This window comes from Pinus tabuliformis, chromosome 5_2 (genome assembly GCF_031772625.1).
Source record: "Pinus tabuliformis cultivar Carrire ecotype Pingquan chromosome 5_2, CPIR1, whole genome shotgun sequence".
Lineage (NCBI taxonomy): Eukaryota > Viridiplantae > Streptophyta > Pinopsida > Pinales > Pinaceae > Pinus > Pinus tabuliformis.
In genome coordinates, this window is record NC_142306.1 from 135,269,117 (window position 1) to 135,290,065 (window position 20,949).

Sequence of the window (20,949 nt, forward strand, 5' to 3'; positions counted from 1 at the left end):
CTCAAAGAAAGATTTCATAGGATTGAGAGAAATTCCATACCTCTGACAAGGCTCAAAGATTTTCTTTAAATCCTTTAAATGATTACTGCACTATTTGGAATACACAATTATGTCATCTAAATAGATTACCACCAATTTGTTCACCAAATCTTTGAAATCTATGTCCATGGCTCTCTGGAGTAATTCACCAGCGTTGATTAATCCAAATGGCATCTTTTGATAGGCATAGGTGTCCCATTTGGTTCAAAATGTAGTCTTTAGCTGGTCATTTGGATGTACTAGAATCTGATTATAACCTGAAAATCCATCCAGAAAAGATATTAGTTCTGAGCCTACAACTGATGGCAGTATCAGTTCCATAGGAGGTAATGGGAAGTTGTCTTTCTGACAAGCTTTGTTGAGATTGTGAAAGTCTATACATATTTTAATATCACCATTCTTTTTCCTAAATGGGACAAGGTTAGAAACCTACCTTGAATCCCTTACAAGAAAAATCATTTTGCCTTTGAAAAGCTTATTCAATTCAGATTTGATCTGTTTTTCTAAATTTGGATGAATCTTTCTCAAGTTCTGTTGCAAGGGATTTCATCAGATATCATGGGAATGGTATGCTAAATAATGGAAGTATCATATGTCTTGAGATCTTCATAATTCCATGCAAAAACATTTTTGTATTTCTTTAACAGCTGAACAAAGGCTGATTTTTCATCTAGTGTAAGACTGAGTCCTAGATTGATATTTTGAGGTTTAAGGCCAGTTCCATGATTGACTAACTCCAATATCAAATTTGAAATTTGAAGCTTTGAGTTACTGGGTTTCTTGAACATGTCCTTAATATCATACAAGTCTTCAAGCTTAACCATAGATTTAGGCATGGAATTTGCATTCATTTCTTTCTTAAGTTGTCTGTCATGTTGATCTTCATTCATTGTCTGGTCATTGTAAGAGCCTTCAGTTGCTAGAAAACTTATGGTATCCAAATCACTATTGAATATTCTCCAATTGGTTATATTATCAGGAATAGAGGGCCTAAAAATTAATTCAATAGAAAATCGATCAGGGCTATAATCTCTTTGTGGAATGAGCTTAGATGAAACATTAGCCAAAAGATCAACACTTGCATTTTGGAGTCTACTGATAGGGGAAATATTAAATGTTGTAAAATGAGAGGTGAGGTCCTGGACCAATGATTGATAATGTTTCAAGTGTCTAGAGAGGAAGTGTATTGTATTCCTCACCTGCTTAATTACCATTTTTGTCTCCAAATAATTGAAGATATTTGATATTAAGGTGGATATAATTATATATCCATTGAACTAATGCTTCATATTCGACAGTGTTATTTGTGCATTCAAATTCAAGTCTGTGTGCTAACATAGTTTTTTCCCCTTCTGAGCTAACTAATATGCATCCTCCTCGAGCTCCATCATTAGATCTAGATCCATCAATATATAATTCCAAAAGAAAGATTTAACTATAGGTATATCTACAAAATTTATACATTTATAAGCATTTGTTTGAGATTAATTTTCAACTTGTGATGTAACAGAATTTTCTGAGAAGGGTGAAGAATTTGCATTAAAATTTCCTAGAAATGATTCAATTGAGTAATTTCCAATGATATTACTATTATATGTGACTGGTTCATTGTCTTCCTCTAATTTTTTGACGATATACTTTTGATTTTTCTCTCAGTAAACCCTTATTTGATTCGTCTTACCATTATATGGAGGCCACATGTGGGACCAGTTGGCTGTGACATAGCCATGAAGATTTTATGACCAATCTCTACTGAGGATCAGGCCGTAGAATTCCAGGATATTAGCCATAAGGATGTCAATGAATTGACACACTTTTTGGTTTGATGAGAGTCAAATAGTGACTTTATTGAGTTCCCCTATAACTTTGACTTGTGGTCGATCTAAATTCATAATGTGAACAACATATTTTTGGGATTCCACGTTCAATTTTGCACAAACTGTTCTTGGTAGAATGTTGGATGAAGCTCTAGAATCAACTAAACAATTATGTAGATTTTTATTGCAAACTTCAAAAGTCAAAATATGAAGGAGTGTGGGATGTGGATCTTCCTCCTATTAGAGCAATATTAGTTGAACTGACCTTATCTAATGAGGTAGTAGGAGGCCTTCCCATTTCCTGAGCAGCTTGTGAGATAACAATAGCGAGAAGAGGATAAGTAGGGATTGCTTTTAAATCTTTGAGTAATAGCTTGTGTTGATGTTTTAACTTGCTAAGCTCATGGAATGTAATGTTTTCCCTAGTATTTTTCATATCTTAAATGATGTTGTATTCCATTTCATCAAGGACTAGCAGGGCTTTAGTTGAAGGTGAAGAATTTGATTGAGTAGGAGCGGTTTGAGTGGATTTAGGGGAAGATTTCTTACCTATTGCTTTGCCTTTGGGAGTTGGTACTGATGTTTTTTTGTTTTGGATTTGTTTGTGGCAAATCTATAGTGCTTATACTCCTAGCTGCAACAGGTAATGCTTGCTATGCTTCTTCACTAGGAATAATAAAATCCCACATCCCTTGTAGCTTAACTACTTCATTATCGATTTGTTCTTGAGCCGTTGAGACTTCTTATTCCCCCACATCTGACTCAACATTTGATATTGTGCTTGGAGGCTTAGGATTAGATGTAGGGTTTCTTTTGTATGGTCTGAAATCTTTCCTTGAGGAAATCTTTGCTACCTACTTCTTGATGTCAACCATTTCATTAGACATGGTTTTAAGGTCTTTTTGTAGACCTTCAATATCGAAAGGATCTTTAGGTGCTTTTTTCTTGGATTCGTCCCTAAAAGTTACATTCTTGGATTTTCATTCTTCTAATGCATTCTTTTTTTCTAAAGCTAAAATGCATTTTTCTGCAGCTATGGCTTCTTTCATATTTTCTACCAAAGTTGGTTTGGCATCCCTATCAACAACAATAGTTTTGTTTGACGGAAGAGAAGAAATATACCATTGATTTTGGATGTCATCATTGGGCTTGGATGCCATCAAGGTTTTATTCAATAACTTATTAAAACATGGATTAAAGTCTTTAATGGGTTCTCTAGGTTTAGCTTTTAGGTTGGAGAGATCATTGACAAGAGTAGTTGTCGTTCGGTCATCTTCAAACTTGGTTAAGGACTGTTCCTGAAAATCATCCCTACTATTAATGGAACCAGATGGTATTGAAAAATACCATGATCTTGTTGATCCTTGTAAAGTATAAGGGAATAATATGACAAGTTCATATTCTTCTACCATTGCGTTCAAATTTATGGACAACATAAAATTGTTTATCTGTTCTTGAGCAGGTAGACCATCATCAGGGTTAAATTTTAGCAACCATTTCATTGGATGAGCTAGTATGGGTGTAATGGTCCTGCCATTTGAATAGCTTATGGATTTATCCATGGTCTTTAAGCCATAATGGGTATCTTTGTAGAGGAAGATATTCCAGTAATTGAAGGTGATTGGGTAGAGGAGGTTTGTGCTCCAGTACCATTGTAAACCATGATCTGGTGTTGTGAGGTGGATGATTGTTTTTTAGATGAAGTGGATGGAATGAATGAAGGTGTTTTAGGTGATGATGAGAGAACCTCACTATGAGCTTCAAACTTTGTTTTCTTAGTTCTCCTTCAGTTTGGTGGAGGGAATTAAATTGAAGTAATCCCAAATTTTCCACTCTGTGATCTAGTTAACCTTTGAGAGGAAGGAAACTGAGAAGTAACACTAGGTTGAGGTAACTCAAATTATTCTTGAGATATTGAAATCCCTTGGAGTTTATGGATTAAAGACTAATCTAACTTCTTTGGGACGTCAGTAGTGGATTCTAAGGATTTCTTTACAACTTATTATTTAGGATTTGTGGATTTAGAATGTGACTGAGAAGTTGGAGCTGATGGTGAGGGATTTTTACTCTTGGAATGGCTTACTAATTTATACTTGCTTTCCATTCATAGTTAGGCCCTCCTTTTAGCACCAAAATGTTGAAGCCTCGGAAATCAATGCAACAGCATGGGGAAAAACCACCGGGTCTGGACCTTGGTTAGTAGTTCCTTTTCCGTTTGGTGTAGTGTCTCTAACTGGGCATGATGGGATCAGTTTCCTAGAAAAGATTTTGATAGTGTTCGTGGGGTGATATATGATGTAACAAAAAAACAATTGAGCTAAGTGTAATCTAATCTAACTAGTAAATACATGCATATATCCTAATTTAACATTATTTGACTATAGATATACTCGGGAATTAAATACAATATGCAATCTACAATGATTTCCTACAGGAATTGGTAATATAGATCATTCAACTGCAATAAAAAATTAAATCATTTAACAATAATAATTTTGGATAAATAATTAAACAAAACAATTGATAGAAATATATCACATATAAAATCATTCATGTGTTGAGAATAAAATCAGAGCTAACATCATACAAAAGTGGAACAATGCTAAACTGTAATTCAAAATTTCATACATAAAACAATTTCAAGAAGAAGTATTGCTTAATGCATAAATAAAACATAATCATACAATAAAGATACCATGTATGATAAGCAATATTGACCCAATTTCAATCAATCCAACACATTCTAAGACTGCAAAAGTGAATTTCAGTAAAGTGTGCTAGATATTTAAAGAAAATAGATAATGTTCCATTCATTTAATCAAAACCTCCTCAAAGGTACAAAAGTGCAATGTTTTCAAAACTGTTTCTGACAAAAAAATTTGACCCCTCTTCAAATGCATGAGAGGGGTTCAAAGACTAAACTATAGGTCTTAAAATAGATTATTACATAAAATAGTTGAGGAGGTTTAAACGACCTTCCTAAGAATATGCACAAATAAAACTAACAGAAAAATAAATTAAATGACTAACTCCTTTGGACTTGATCTCTAAGATTGCAAATATCAGTCATTGGCTTGAGCTGAGTCGGGTGGTCAATCGCAGATTTTAATTGCCCAGCAAATATGGTGTCTAATAGTGTTGGAACCCTCTTTTGGGTAGAGGTATTAAGAACCTCAAAGTCATCCACTGGCTATCTGATTTTCACTAAAAACTCCCAGTATGCTTCCCAATTCAACATGTTTACCTGCCTAATTTGCTGCTCTTCCTATGCTGCCTGTCCCCACTCCTCCTCTAACTATTTTATGTTCGGAATAAATCCTGTTATACATTTCGTAACAAGATTGGCTCCATGAATATTTTCATTGATGTCTTCTATTATGCTGTTTGTTGCTATTAATATTTCCCTTTGTGCTGGTTTCAACTAAGAAACCCAATCCATGAAAAGAATGTCCTTATGAGATTCCTCCAGCTTTAGTAGCTCAGCCCTTATCCCACCCTCAGATTCTTGCTAGGTGATAAAATCAGAAATACTTTTATGGATTTCATTGTACTCGAGCCTCATGTCAATAACCTGATTTGTTAACTTATCATTGGTCTTGTAATAAGGAGCTATCTGTGAGATTTTCTGGCACAGTACTTCCTTCTGCTGCATTGGTAGGGAATTAAGGATGAGTGCTTCCTTGATGAATTTGTCGATTTGCGAATTATATTTAAACTTGTCCATCATATCTTGTATCTATGATCTTTTCCTACTAAGCTGTCCTAATGTTGTATTCTCATCTATTCAAATTCCTATTCAAGCTAGGTTACTTGTAATTGCACTTGATGATTAGACTTTTCTTGAGCTAATTGTTCTTCTAGCAGCATAATTTTTTGCTCCTTTTCCTTAAGAAGCATTTGGAGCTCTATCACTTTTTCAATAGTTGTTGTGGCATAGGATACTATGAATTGTTGACAATTTTGTGAGATTTTCAAATCGGTCCATGGGCGAGTCCTTCGATACGATGTCCATTGGTTCATTATCTCGGGTCATAACAGCTAAAATTCCCAACTTTCTTTTCTTCCATTTCCTATTCACTACATATTTGTGGGTAGGACTATAAAATACATCTAGCGGAGGTATTTCCTCAATTCTCAAAACGATTTATGAAGTGGTAGTAGTAGGAATGATCTCAATGTCCAAAGTGCCCGTACCTCCCTCCCCTATCATTTCTGGATTTGATTTGTGCTGGGTTTGCTTAGAGTCTATATCTTAGATGTTTGCTTAGGGTTTGAATCAGTGTGAAGTGTTTTGTTGAACTGTTCCCATTCCTATTCCAAATCAACAATTGGGGATTTTGCTAACTAAGTTGATGTAGAGGGAACTTTAATTGGTTTATTTGCTGAAGTTTACTCAAACTTTTCCTTTGTAGTTCCAGCTGTGTCCTTTTCAAACTCTTTATTGGTGTTTCCTCCCCCATTTTGAGACTGTTTCTCTGAGTTCTCCGAATCATGCATAGATCTCTCTTGGGTTTCTTCTCAGAGTTTTCTTTGGAGCTCCCTCCAAGCTTACACTGGGTGTTGGCCCCCTTATTGGTTCAATCTATAGTAGGTCCAATGGAACCTTCAATAATATCTTTTTCTTGTACACATGGAAAGCCTTAACCAAATCTAGGCCAAAAAGTAGTGATTCCATATGCGTCACTTGTGAAAAAATTTATGCGTTTAGGAACAGGTCATCAAAGGTGTCTTCTTCGTGGGCGAACTAATTTACTTTTACAATAGCAATAAAGTCCTTAATAGTGCCATTTGGGTCATATTTCTTTCCTGGGGCTGTAGCTAATTTCAAAGACTTAATGATCTTTGCTTCTTTGCATGCATGTCCAAAATCATGTAGCGCAAATGCACCACATTGTAATGGAAAAGTAGGCCAAATGGCCTTCTTCTACACTTTCAGTTCTTTACTTAATCCGTCCTCCCCTGTTGTTTGATAGGCTATTTCTCTGGCCATTAGTTTGTTGGGGACACAATATGGGAGAACATGTGTAGAAGCAAAACTCCCAAATACTCTGATGTAGGTGAATGTCTCTTCCCCAAACCATCCGGCTATTGGCAAGATATCTACTCTGACCTCTTCAAAAAACCTAAGGGTGGTTCTATTGTACACTTATTTATGGATGGGTAGCATAACTCCTTGACAGGTTTTATAAAAATGGGGGTGAAATTGAGATTCCCACAAAATCTTATGGTACATATGCATGGGAAGTGGATCCTATACAGTCCACTTCCATCCCATATTGGGAAATAGAACTAAAATAGATTGCATCCATTAAAAAACCAGTCATAAAAAATGGGTGATAAACCCTTAAAGAGGAACTTCTTTTTCTCCTATATTCTATAATGGCCTTAGCCAAATTATCTGATAGAATTTGTGCCGAGTTCACTATTGTTGCATTCACTGCTGCATCTATCAATGGAAGCCATTCCAAAGAAAACTTGGTGCTATCAAGTTTACCGAACAATCTACATAGCATTAATGTTGTTGTGAAATTATGAGGGGTAGAAATGGATGTCGTAGAGCACATACCCATTTTATCCCGTTTGAGCTTGCCTTCACTTGATGTCCAGGTCTGTGTGACATCCGCCAGGTCTTTATTTTCCTTCACAAATTTCTTAAGGAACTGTTTTTTGTAGAGCTTTCACATCTATAGTAATTGGTACATTAGTCATAGGTTATCTGCTGAGAAGGTCCCCATGACCGTTTGCCTATGACTCTTGAATGTTTGATATGTGATGTCTACCTCATTAATTACCCATTTGACCATGTCCGTGTATGGGATTACTTTTGGTCATGCCACTATTCAGTGCGGGAAAGAACATTTCGTTTTGAAATAGGACGCATCAAATGACTCCTGAGTATCTGTTGTGGCCTTTGTTACCAGTGGCCTCGTTTTCTCCTCTTCTAACAAGTTGTACATGCCCTCCCATGTTGTTTTTCCTCCATCTCTACTTCACGTAGTATCAGAGAAAATATGGAGAATTTAGGATTTCTTGGATGCAGTTGTCTTTCCATTATTTCCCATTGCCTCTAACGATTCTCCTTGTAGATTTTCCCTAAAATGGAGAAAGGTGGAAGTTATCAGACACAAGCAAGAATCACAATGAGAATGAATGATACAGATAACCTGAAAAGGTGAAAAGAAAGGAGTTTAATCAAACACAGATGAAGAGATATCGTATCACATCGAGCCGCTTTTTCAAATAAATGCCATTAACCTATATTAAATAGCCACTAATGGTTCCTTATTGCTGCCTTTATTTCTCATTAATGTACCACATCGCAAAAGGAGAAGGAAAACTGTTAAGGTGGCAGACTTAATTTGGGAGAATGTTGATTTTTTTATTGTGATGCAATATCGTAAATCACATTACCACATATTTAATTGTGTGCTTTCGTAAAGTTCTTTACGATTATGTGGTATGCAAGATGCATGATAAACATTGTATTCTTTTTCACTTAAAGCATAGTTTGTTTGAAGGATTAATTAACTTATAAAGTGATTTTCAATACGTGGCGAACTTAAATACTATTTATTACATTGGCTTCTATATATAATCCTTTTATGCACTTGGGTTGTATATAGTACATCGCTTGGACTTACAATTTCAACAAGCGTTTGAATAATTTTAGTGAAAATTGATCTAGGAGTATACCTTAAAACATAGCAAGACTACTTACAAATTTCTAACCATAAATATTTTTAGTTGAATTACTTCATATATGTATACATTATTTTTTTCTAATTGTAAGTGGTAAAAATTTTAATTACTTTTACTGAAATGACTTGGTCGACTATGGGGCATATGGAAGGCCTAGTATGAATGGTTAATAAATGTAAGTGTTTATTTTATCTTTCATTAATAAAATTTGTTGTGGTTACCCACAAAATTACCGAAGAGAAAATATGCTAAGTGAAAGTTTCACTTACGATATGAGTTGGTATTATCAATTGGGAAAAGGGAGCCAAGAGGGTGAGAGGGAAAAAGCATGAGGCAATGTAGAGACTTAGAACCTCACTAGAGGAGATCCAAGATAGGAAATGAAACAAATTCTTTAAATAGGACATTGTTGAGGAAGGGAAGAAAGCTACCAGAGAAAGGTATTCTTGAGAAAATGTATTCTTGAGCTTGATGCCACTAGAACTCCCTATTTTACATGTAAGGTCTCTAATAAACCTAAAAAGACTTGGTGTGGTTAAAAAGTTCTAGGTGGACCTATTTTCGTCCCTATGTAAAGAAAAGTTCTTGGAGTAGACTGGATGGGGGGTTGGGTACTCTTACAGGTTACCTGAACTTTTTAGTTAGGTGGAGTAGTATTTTCTGCTCAGTAATTTTGTGGTAGCCTAACTGAATTGAAACATATAATCTTTCTTCTATTGCGATATGATTATATTAGAATGTGAACATTTTTTTTGGTTTTGTTATATCAATGATGGAATATTAAAATGTGTTATACAAAATATGTTTATGAAAAAATAATGATTTAATAATTCATATAATTTAAATCTTAAATGGTACTCATAAGTAGGGTGTGGGCATGGTTAGTCCAAACTGGTACCACCCTCGATGTGTAGAATCTGGAAAATGGTGGCAGTTCTCTTGGTCAGAACATGCCAAGTGTCTAAAATTTAATATAACGATTAGTACATGTATGTTAATATATACAAACAACATTGTAACTATAACCACTAGCCATGTAGGGATAAAGTGAAAGGCCCTTAATAAATAAAATAATTACACAAAAAGGTATATTTTGTATATATATGAGACTTTCAATTTATACGAACTATAATATAAAACTCTAAAAACACTAATTGATGTTTTCTTTTTGAGTAACAGAGAATGTAGAAAGAATAAGCTCACAAATATACATGAACAAGAAGCATAGCACATAATATAAACTAGAGATTAAGAAAGTATCAACAAACATTGTTATCAAGAGCATGAATCTACTACAAAAATAAAGTCTACTTATATAAAATTATGAAGACAAAGATATTAATTTTAAAGATGACAACATGTCTTTGAACGCGTTGTCAACTATCCCATAAAGACAAATAAAAACTTATTAAGAGTACCATAATATTGAAAACTTGAGAACAAGTTATAAAAAAATGTTAGAAACCCTCAATCCATTAAACTAAATACATGCCAATGGGGCCAACAATCAAAACATAACAATAATTTCAAAAGAACACAAATCCCTACTAAAATCTTTTAGGAAAAGACTTAATTTGACCTTGAAATGAAAATTCTCTTGTACAAAAACCTCAAAAATTCTTGCGTAATTGATAATATTTCACTCTCATGATGTTGTAGATGGCATGATCAGACTTAGTATCACAACAAGAATTATGTAACTCCCAAGGCTACCAACTTAAATTATCAATCGGGGCTTCATACAGACTTAAGAGGTCCCGACACTATATGTGGGCCATACAATGTGTCCTCCTTTCATTGATATGATGTAATGGGCTGATTTTCATGAAGTCAAAGCCTAAAATAATTATAGAAATGGAAATGCTACTTTTAAGAGAAGTTAATCCTTGGCAAGAACAACAATTTGTAATTGAAATCCTAATAGCATGAATTTAAATAAATAGGCATAATATAATTTATACAAAGGCATGTCATAATTGGTGTTTATTCTTCCTCATTCATGGATTTAGAGCCTAGGGGTCATGAATCAAACCTGTTAAACAAAAGAAATAAGCTTTTGGAGAAAATTTGGTCATGTTTACGTCTTATACAAGAGTTTTATAGGAGGTCGCTACATACGAAATAAAATTGCTAGAAGAGGAGATAATTCGCCGAATGACCAAGTAAATCAAGTGCAGATGGGATGGATATTTTTATTTATTAATTAGGATATCTTAGGTCTCCATCCCAATTGGTAGGGGTGATTTTAGGGGTGAATGTTCGCCCTTTGGCGAAATTAAGGGGTTTTAAATTTTTAGTGGTCGAAAATTTTGTATCATAGTACATTTTTACAAATCACCTCAGATAGCCCACCTTATTTTAAGGGAGAGGGTAAAAAAGGTAAATTTAGCCCTTGAAATTAGGAGTTACAAACTTCCATTCGCCCATTTTCAAGAATAGGTTTTATTTAAGTGAATCCATTCGCCCATTTTCAAGCATAGGTTTTATTTAAGTGAATCCTATGGGACAAAGGCCAAAATACCATATTTATAAAAGAGGTATGGTAAATTAATAAAAATATAAGTAAATAAGAGGTATGGCAAATTAATAAAAATATAAATAAATAAGAGGTATGGTAAATAAATAAAGCATTTTTTATATTTACTCCATAAGTCACCTTATATACATGCAAGGGTGTAAACAAATAAAAATACAAGTAAAGTGGAGGTATGGTAAATAAATAAAAATTTAAATAGACTAGACGCATGGTAAATAAATAAAACATCTTTTTATATTTAGTCCATAACCCTCGTTCTATTTATGAAGGCTCAAGAAAGAGGTTTTATTTAAGTGAATCCTATGGGCCAAATACCATATTTGTAAAAGAGGTATGGTAAATTAATAAAAATATAAATAAGCGAGAGGTATGGTAAACAAATAAAACATTTTTTTATATTTACTCCATAAGTCACCTTGTATTTATGAATGGTATGGTAAATTAATAAAAATATAAATAAACGAGAGGTATGGTAAACAAATAAAACATTTTTTTATATTTACTCCATAAGTCACCTTATATTTATACTATGGGACAAATACCATGGACTAGATTGTTATTAATACCATGAAAAAAAACATTATTAACCCTAATATTAGTATTAATAAAAATAAAAATGGCACATGGTATTGACCCATGGTATTCACCAAAATGGCACATGGTATTGACCCATGGTATTCACTTGGAATGTAGCCTATTTAAATGGGGGAATTAAACCAGCATAGATCCATCTTTACTCTGGATCTACTAACCCCCGAGAGGTATCAAATATCATGATATGCAAACTAGCATAGAGTGAAAAAATATTTGATCCGATCAAGAGTAAAAATGGATGTTGTAATTTAATGTATGTTAAACATTTTAGCTTGATTAAAATAAACATAAAATAAAAATCAACTATTAATTTTAGTAATTTTTATAAATTACTAATAGTAATTTTTAAGCTCCAGGTTTATGATAAACCATGGTATTGACCCATGGTATTCATGTGAGCATAGACTATTTAAAGGGGAAATTCTATCTTAGATGCATCTTAATTCTGGGTCTACCAAGTGCTTAGAGGGATAAATAGATTCCATCCCCCTAAGAGTGGTAGATGTGGAGTTAAGATGGATATAGGTTGGCTTTTATGATAATGAAGACATTAAATAGACTTAGGAAATTATATTGTAAAAACATCTTAAGGTGAATGGTTAAAGCATAGACATTGGACAAGTATATTTGTATACTTCTATTTTAAACTGAAACAAATCCAGGGCTAAAAGGAATGGATTGATTGCACTAGTCATCCTTCTATAACTTTCCAACATATGCTGGAGTAAACAGATTGTAATTTGGGTAATTTTTCTAATTGCAAACAAGAACATACTTGTGTATTGGTAGGGTGATTACGAGGTCCCTAGAAGTGGAGTAAACAGATTGTAATTTGGATAATTTTTCTAATTGCAAACAGGAACATACTTGTGTATTGGCAGGGTGGTTACGAGGTCCCTAGAAGTGATGAATTTGAATTTTTCTTGGTTTTATATATAGTATTAGGTTCTTTCTCATGCTTTGTGTGAATGGCACGGGTGAATTTTATCCTACACCCACTAGGTTATCGATATGTAATTTTGGTAATTTTGATTTCAAAAGATATTTTAAAGAAATGCAATGATTTCATTTTTGTATTAAATAAACACAGGATTTTATAATTGAGTAAAATATTCGCCATGTCTGGTGAGAGATTCGCCAAAAAATTATATATACATATCATATTATTGATAAAATCGCCTTCCATTTTTCCTATATACCATAGAGATTCGCCCATTTATTATACATGTAAATTTAGGGGGGGTTCTTAAAATTTTCCCTGCCAATTGGAATCACTCTAAAATATCCAAGTTAACATGTGATAAAAAATGGAAGAAAATCACTACTCTAAAACTGGAAATTCAAGAACTAGTGGGCTAGTTAACCTATCAAACACCTGACCCAATCAACTGAAACAAAATTGGGGTAAATTTTTTTATTAAATCGAATGTATTTATGAAATAATACAAGTGTAGTAATATCAAATGAATCTCAATAACATGTTCTAAAAATATTATAAAATTACTACTATTTTTCTATAAAGGACTTCCATAAATTCTAGATTTATGAACTAGTAAACCAATCTAAGTAGTGGAATGATGAAGATGAATTTTCAAACGTGTTATATGGATTCATAATGATTGTGACTCTATAAATAACCTAAAAAATAACTTACTTCAATCATTTAACCCAATCCTATAGAAAAATAAGCATCAATACTAAATGCAGAAATAGGAAAAACAAGAATAAGAGATGCTTGTGAATAAGAAGTGAAAAGAGGAAGAAAAAATTATAGAAAAGGACTTCGAGGATCCTGGTATGGAAAATACCAAATGCACTAAGATTCCTATGAAGTATAACAAACTTTAAAAGCTAAAAATGGCACCAAAATTTATTATTTGAATCAATCCAAGTACATCCCCATTAGAAATGAAAGTGGAGCTGCAAAAATATATGGTTTCCCCTCAAGAAGACAAAGAAATATCTCCCTCTAGAGGAAAATTTGAATTGGTATTTATAGAAAATGATGAAGAAGAATTTTACTTCAAAGGAGGAAATTTTCCCCTCCAAAATCCCCCAAATAGTGGATCTGGTTCCCAACACTAGGAATCTGCATTAAATGATAGACAACACATTCCTTGATTTTCTCAATCATTGGAGCTCTAGAATTTTTCAACAATTTCATGATATTTTGTTCACTTATTATCTAATATTGGTCCTCCTGTAGTAGGTAGCAAGTCTCTAGATGATCTCTTCCTCCAAATCTCCATAATATACCTAATATTCTCATAATATTCCACAAAAATAAATAATATTAAGGACAAATATTCAGTTATCTATAAACCTTCCATCAAGACATATTAAAGTTAAAATATGTAATCTAATACAAAAAAGAGAGATTTAATGTGCTGAAGGATGGTCATATGGGCCTTAATTTATGTATAATTTGGAGGCCCATCATACTCCCTAGTTAAAGTGTCACTCATCATCTGAGTGAGTTACTGAACTAACTATGCCTCATCATGGCCTTGGTGGCCTCTCCTTTGTACATTACTCATTCCTTTCTCTTAGGAAGCTTGGTTGTAGGTTCAGCAAGGACACGCACAAGAATATAGTTGTTCTTTTCATTATTATTTAGAAGTGAAATATGTTGGCTTGTAGGTCCATTCCATTCACACCCTCTCCCTTGACACCTTCATTCCATTTTCACTCATTTTTCCAAATATGTTTTTGCATAGAAAAATCAAAATGTTTCTAGATACCATTAGGATTCCCTTTTCCCATTTTTCAAGATGGTTTCTTGAAGATTTTTTGGTTTCAAAAGTTCTTACAAATATTTTTCCAACCTCCTGCTACCATTTTTCACCATTTGGACACCTTTTAACCCCTCAAAGTATCCTCAAATGAGATTCTAAAGAAACTCAATGCATCCTATAGTAAACTTGTAGTAGGCTTGTAGAGTATCACAAAATCTATCAAATTTTGACCAAAATTGAACCACATGATTAATTTTTTCCTCTATACCTTTCTATAACATCTTCTAAGCCTTGGAAACAAGCTAGAAAGAGATTATAGACCTCTTGGAAATCCTTTTTTCATCAATGCAGTTTGCATTATATTTTGATGGTGAATGCCTTCCTGCCTTGTGCTGCCTTATTCTTCTCTCTTGTGGCCTAGATGATTTCCCAATAGGCTTTGGAGTTCCCAACTTTGATATGGTCTATGTTAGGCACTGCTATTTTTCCTTCTAGCATAGTTGGTTCCTCTCCTCCTTCTTCCTCCTTGAGTTTTCTTTCATCTAATCTCCCTCTTCTACATCTTCTTATGCTTCTTTGTTACAATCTTATTTTCCTTCTTATTGGTTGTGGTATTTATATGGTTATATCCACCCCCAATAGGCTTCCATACCACTTTCCAGAGTTGGCAAGTAAATTCTCTATTTATGTTACAAGTTTTAGATATATATGTTCAATGACAGTTTTTAAGAAAAAAGATATCTAAACATATTTCTTATATTTCCTGGAGGAAGGTTGATTTCAGGCTCACCCAAAAATAATTGCAATTCCCTTTCTTATCAAGCTCAATTAAAAGGAAACATCCACATTTCATTTTTTTATTTGTAAACATTTATCAAAAGTTTTCCATAGCTTGTACTACTAAAAAAAGTCAAAATTTTGCAGGCTTCTTGTTCACATATAGCAAGGATGAATATGTATTTACCCTTCATTTGGATGTTTTCGTTCGAATCCTAAGGTTTGGGGGTGAAATTCCTCAAAATCGGGGTCTTTTGCATCAACTTCTGCCTTTGTGTACCATCTTTGTTTTCTCATGTAGAAGCCATGTTTCTCCTATAGAAGCTATGCCCGATCCTATAACACCTACAAATAAACTATGTATTTATTTTGTAGCACCCTAGATAACCCCTAGTATCATCTAGTATGACCCTTGAGGCCTTAATTAGAGTCTCTAATTGTTTTTGGAATGAGCATTGATACAACTGAAGTTAAGCCTTGTTATTCTATTTATTTCTATGATAGTGGGTTCGACGTGCTTGGGTGACTAGGCCCTTGCATGAATTTCTTCTTTTAACTTTTGTCCCCACTCATCATAATCATCACCCTTCTTAATTTAGATGTGTACACTGCATGAGTGAGGGATTTAGTTGCACTTAACTGGTTGAGGGTGGACGAGACTGTTGACCCGTCCTTAGCCTATTAAACCTCATCTCCCATGCATTCACAACAAATTTCTAACCATTACACACTCAAGAGAAGAGGTGAATAATATTGCATACATGTACCTACCTAATGGTTTTTGGAGAGGCATGTATGTTGTTACTGAGCTGTTGATTGATCCATGCTTCTCTGGAGGTGTTAATTTCCTTTTCTTTGTTAAGCACGAGTCTTCATAGCTTGATGATTCTTTGATTGGTAAGGTTTTTGTGTGGAGGTTTCTTTTAAGTTTGTAATATGATGCTGGTGGGGTGGATTGAATACTTCCTAAGGAGGGTGTGCCCCTTATCGACATCAGAAGTGGCTTCATAATTCTCAAGGTGGTTAGATCTTGTGTTTTGTCAATGAAAAAGAGAATTGATGCTCAATTTTGTTGTAACTGTACATATTGCTACAAGAGGAATCCTCTTCTTGTAGTAGTCATTTAATTCCTTTTCAATATCTCATTATTGCATGTTCGATTGATGAAAAGTCATAGGAGTTATAAAGATAGGGTTAAAATCATAAAGGGGTGGTTTAGGTGGTGAAAACATTGATGACAAAGCTTTTTTTGATTCTCTTTTCATGTAAGAAAGAGTGGAATTTGAACATGACTCTTGGCTATATGGAGTGGATGAGTTATGAAGGTCATATAGGTGTACCTCACCCAACATTTATTATTGAAGACATGCCCTTTTGGCCCTTTTTTCCAATGAGATCCGCCTCTTGTTGCATTTTGAGCTCCTCTTGTAGCATTTGAGGACAACCCCTTGTAGCAAGATTGTTTTATCCATATATATGAAATGCTAGACTGGATTAACCTAAGGCAATTTTAGGATGTTTCCATCATCTCATGAAAATCCCCATAAAAAATCTCGACCAATGGATGCACAAATCTCGGGAAAAAACAAAAATGGTTGTAGGTGATGGAGGTTGATTTCTCGAAAAGTGTACATTAGAACTCACTAAAATTGCTTGAACATGTTATCATCATCCATATGCATCTCCCCATGAAACAACTCAGAAAATGGATTCACAATTTTCAAGATATGATAAAAACATTTTTTTTCCTCTATGTATTTTGGCCTCTTGTAGCAAAATAGATCCCTCCTATAGAATTTTAGGACAACATGGAAAATTCATGAGAAATGATTGGGAATTATGGGTGTATGTTGGAAATAGGTTATGTTGATGGATTGACATGGCCTTGGTCTTGTTGGAGCATCTAAGAAAAGGAGGAGAAAGCCCAAGTTTGACTTCTTGTGACTATACTTTTGACAAAAATTTTCTTTTGGTACTAGTTTTTTTTGTTTCTTGCAAAGGTTGGAGAGCACATGCATTCATAAGAGACAGATACATGTAGCAAAGAATATTTCCCTTTTTCGTTTATTTATTTTAGGCTATTAGCTGCCTCATTGAGGTTTTCAACTAGTAGGCCTGCATAGGCCCCTCAAACAAACTTTTCACCTAGGATCTTTTCTTTTTCTCTTTTTTCTGTTTTTCCAACCCATTAACTGCCTCATGGAGGTTTTCAATCAATAAACCAAGATCAGGCATCTCAAAGGAGGTTTTTGCTTAAGATTTTATTTTTTTCCTCTTATTTTTCTTTTTTTTTTCTTTTCTCTCATACTCTACTTGAAAAACAATGTCTCTTTCAAGTATAGGAATACTTCCAATGGAACCATGTGCATATTAAGATGACATATAAACTCATGTGTAGGCTCGAAATGTATGCTTTGACATGTGCCTAAATTTTAGAGACCAAATGCTTTGACTTTGACAATATCAAGTACTATTGACGAAGAGAGTGATGTTCCATATTATTGATTTTCTGGAACCAAACCTCAATATAGCTTTGATTCCCTTCATTTTCTTTCTCAAATCAATAATTCTTCATGTATTCTTCTACCATGAAATTAAAATATTCCTCATTTTGTTGATTATTCTATGGAACACATGGAGGATCTCATGGTAAACATGAGGTAACTTTCTAAAACTTTGATTCTAATGTCTTCTCTTCATCAATTGCAGCCCATGATTGTTTGATATTCTCATTTGAATCTTATTTTCCTAAATGTTTTCCTTCAATGACATCAAGAGAATCTATTTTTTCAATACTCTTCCTGAGCTAAGATGAATACCATTTAGATCAAGAGGAGATGCTAGGATGTGTTGTACCTCAAGATCATTGTAAGTGGGTTGAGCTACTTCCTTGTGGTGTACAAGCTTTTGAATGGGAGTGGGTCTTCGTGGTGGATGTGGTTGTGGTGGAGATGGATTGTATGGATAGCATGGAGTTGGGTATGGAGGATATTGAGGAGAATATTGATGATATTGTGGATTTCTCCCTTAATCTTCTTTCCAACCTTATTGCCCAGATTGGTTTTGGGGTTGAGATCGCTAAGCTTTCCAAGGAAAGGGTGTGTTCAAATTACTTTGATATGGATGTGCATAACCTAGAAATTGTGAATTAGGCTCTTGCACCATACCAGGTTGAATAAGATGTCATAGTGTTCTTGGAGCTACATAACATAGTCGCTTTGCCGATTGAATTTCTCAATTGTCCTCTTGGTAAAATTCCTTCAACCTTGGTAATGATGGGCAATATTTACTAGCATGTGATTCTACATAGAAAAACAGATATCAACATCTTCTTTTTCCTCATATAGCATTCTTATCATTTCTACTTGTTCACTTAGATTGCTAAGAATTTGTATTTTAAATTCATCAAACAAATTTCCAAGTTTATCTTGACTTACTGATATTCATATCAATTTACTTACTCTTTCCCTTCCCCTTGGTATGTGTTTGCATTTTTCACAAATTTCTTTGAATGATAATTGGTATACATCACCTCTACTCAAGAAATCAACGATGTCAATCAACTCATCCCTAATTGTTCTAAGTAAGAGTGTTTTTAGTGTGTCAAATCCTAAATTATGTAATCCTTCCCTCTTAACATCATACATGAACCTCTCTATTAGGTCCTCAAGGATCTCGTCTTCATTCTTATTCATTCTAAACATTTCTTCTTTAAGATCATGATCTTATGTTTTTCTAGAAATAGCTTTTTCATATCATTTTGTGATATTATTGAATTAGTCTCTAAACTCAAGAACCATTTAATATCTCTATCCTTTAGTGTGGCTGGAAAAAATTTCAATTTTTGAGTGTTTAACAAGTAACCATAAGATCTACAAACAATTTCAAATTCAAAGAGAAAGGTTTTCAGATCGTATGACATCATACCATGGAAGTTGGGAAAAAAATATGGAGGGATGTTCTTCATATGCCCACTAACATTAGTATCTTGAATGGAAAATCTAAGAGAATTCTCTTCATTGTCATCATCTCCATCCATTTATTATACCTTGTCACTCTACCACATCTTCTTCTTCGACCTGCAAAAGTGGATGGTGATGTGGTTCTTACTACACCACCTGATCAAATAGGGGGGTTGGTGTTGGATATATATATATTTTTAATAAGAATGCTAATGCAATGTCAATTTTTGTTATTTAAATGAAAGATGGCTAATGAAGCTTTTTTGTTTTTGCAGAAAGTAAAAGAAATAAAGCAACTATCGAATAAAACAATGCATACTTTGACACCTCCCTGATAATGACACCAAAATGTGACGAGCCTCAGTATTTCAACAAGAATGTTGCAACTCCCAATGCTATCAACTTAAATTATCAACATGGGGTTTGTGAAAACTTAAGAGGTGTCGGCACTATATGTGTAGCATACAATGTGTCCTTCTTTCATTAATCTGATCTAATAGAGTCAATGTCATGAAATCAAATCCTAAACTACTTGCATAAATTGAAATGTTACATTGAAAAGAAGTTAAGCCTAGGCAAGAACAACAATTTGTAATTGAAATCCTCAGAGCATGAATTCAAATACATAGGCCTAATCTATTTTGTAAAAAGACATGTACTAATTGGTGTTTATTCTTCCTCAATCATGGATTTAGAGCCTAGGGGTCATGATTGAAGCCTAAGAGACAAAAATAAAGATTTTGGAGAAAATATGGTGAATTTTACACATGATATAGGAGTGCTACATGAGGTTGCTACCTATGAAACATAATTGTTATAGGCGAAACAAAATTGATACAGGGGAAGCTAATTCACCGAATGACCAAGTAAATCAAATGAAAATAGGATCGGAATTTTTTTTATTAATTATGGTGTCTTAGGTCTCCATCCCAAGTGGAATCACTCCAAAATACCCCTATTAACACATGCTAAAAAATAGTATAATATTACTACTCTAAAAACTAGAAATTCAAGAACTAGTGAGCTAGCTATCCTACCAAACTCATAACCAAATCAAGTGAAAAATAATTGGGGTAAGTTTTTTTATTATATTAAACATTTTTAAGACTTAATGCAATTCAAATCAACTCAAATTAACCTCATTAACACTTTCTAAAAAGTGACAACAAATTACTACTATTTTTTTATAAGATACTTCTAGAAATTCTAGATTTGTGAACTAGTAAACCAATTCAAGTAGCTCAACAAAGAATATTGTTGCACACCCAATCCTCTAAGGGTTGGTGTGGAACCTGAATAATGTAAGGAAGTCCAAGAGACCTTGGAATACAAAACCAAAGATCATATGAATGTACTATAAATGTATATCATTAGATAATAATAGATATACTCTCATGAATATCATTCATCTTTTGTTGCTGCCATGTATGTGTCTAACATGGTATTAGAGTTGCAGGCGAATTTCTACCCTTCTCAAATTTGAGCAGCTAGTTGTGGCCTCTCTATGCATGTCAGTTCTGCATTCCTATAGATAGAACTGTGATTATTTTGTGCATGCCTATCTCATGTTGTGCACTATCAGGTTGACCTCTGAGCAAGACTCGTGTTGGGTTCTCTATCCAGGGTCTCAAATAGCAAAAATGCCTCTACCATATTCTTTGCACATTTAATTATGTTATTGTTCTAAGACTGTACTACACTAATGCTCCCTCATCATGAAATAGGCTCATCCTAACAGTGTTGTGCATTCTGACAATGCAAGCTTAGTTGTTACTATATTTTGATTAATT